This window comes from Colobus angolensis, unplaced genomic scaffold (genome assembly GCF_000951035.1).
Source record: "Colobus angolensis palliatus isolate OR3802 unplaced genomic scaffold, Cang.pa_1.0 Scaffold72, whole genome shotgun sequence".
Classification (NCBI taxonomy): domain Eukaryota; kingdom Metazoa; phylum Chordata; class Mammalia; order Primates; family Cercopithecidae; genus Colobus; species Colobus angolensis.
In genome coordinates, this window is record NW_012120932.1 from 3,484,085 (window position 1) to 3,484,788 (window position 704).

Below are 704 nucleotides of genomic sequence, written 5' to 3' on the forward strand. Positions count from 1 at the left end.
TGTACATCGTCTTGCGATTTTTCACAGCCTCAGCCTAGCAAGAATGGTTCGTGGGATAAACAGCTGGCATTGGTACCTAAAACCCGGACTGGCTGCATGAACACGACTCGGCGTTCTGAAGGTTTGGTTTTGATTGACATTTGGTTTTGATTGGCAAGATCACTGTGTGTTTAATTTTCTTAAAGCTGAACACTGTGGTGATGGGTTTTGAAATTCAGCATAATTCTTACTGATAGGAAAAATAGACCCTAATGTTGTGTAACTCTTTGGAAAGTTTAATCCAGCATCAAAATAGTCACTGAAATACAATTCCGTTGTAAAGTTGTACAGAAAGTTATAGAGGTTGTGTTGTGATGCTGGGATGTGGAGTGAGACACCCTCATTTGGCATTCAAGTTTAATGGTAATTCACAGTGATGCTGCCTGTTCAGAGCTTACAGACACTGGACCTGTTTGGGCTATTGCCACTCAAAAGTTCATGACCACAAATGTCCACGGCATCGTCCTCTGAAGAAATGCAAATCCTGAAGTCGAAATTCTTTGTGACAGACAACTAACTGGTTTGTGACACCGTGAAAAGTTCTAGTGCTCATATGACACACCTGACTAACCCCCCTTTTCTACAGCAATAGGAATATGTTACTGATTTGCAACTTGTGCCTCAATAGTGGAATTATTTTTCGTTGTTAACACTGAGCTAAAAAA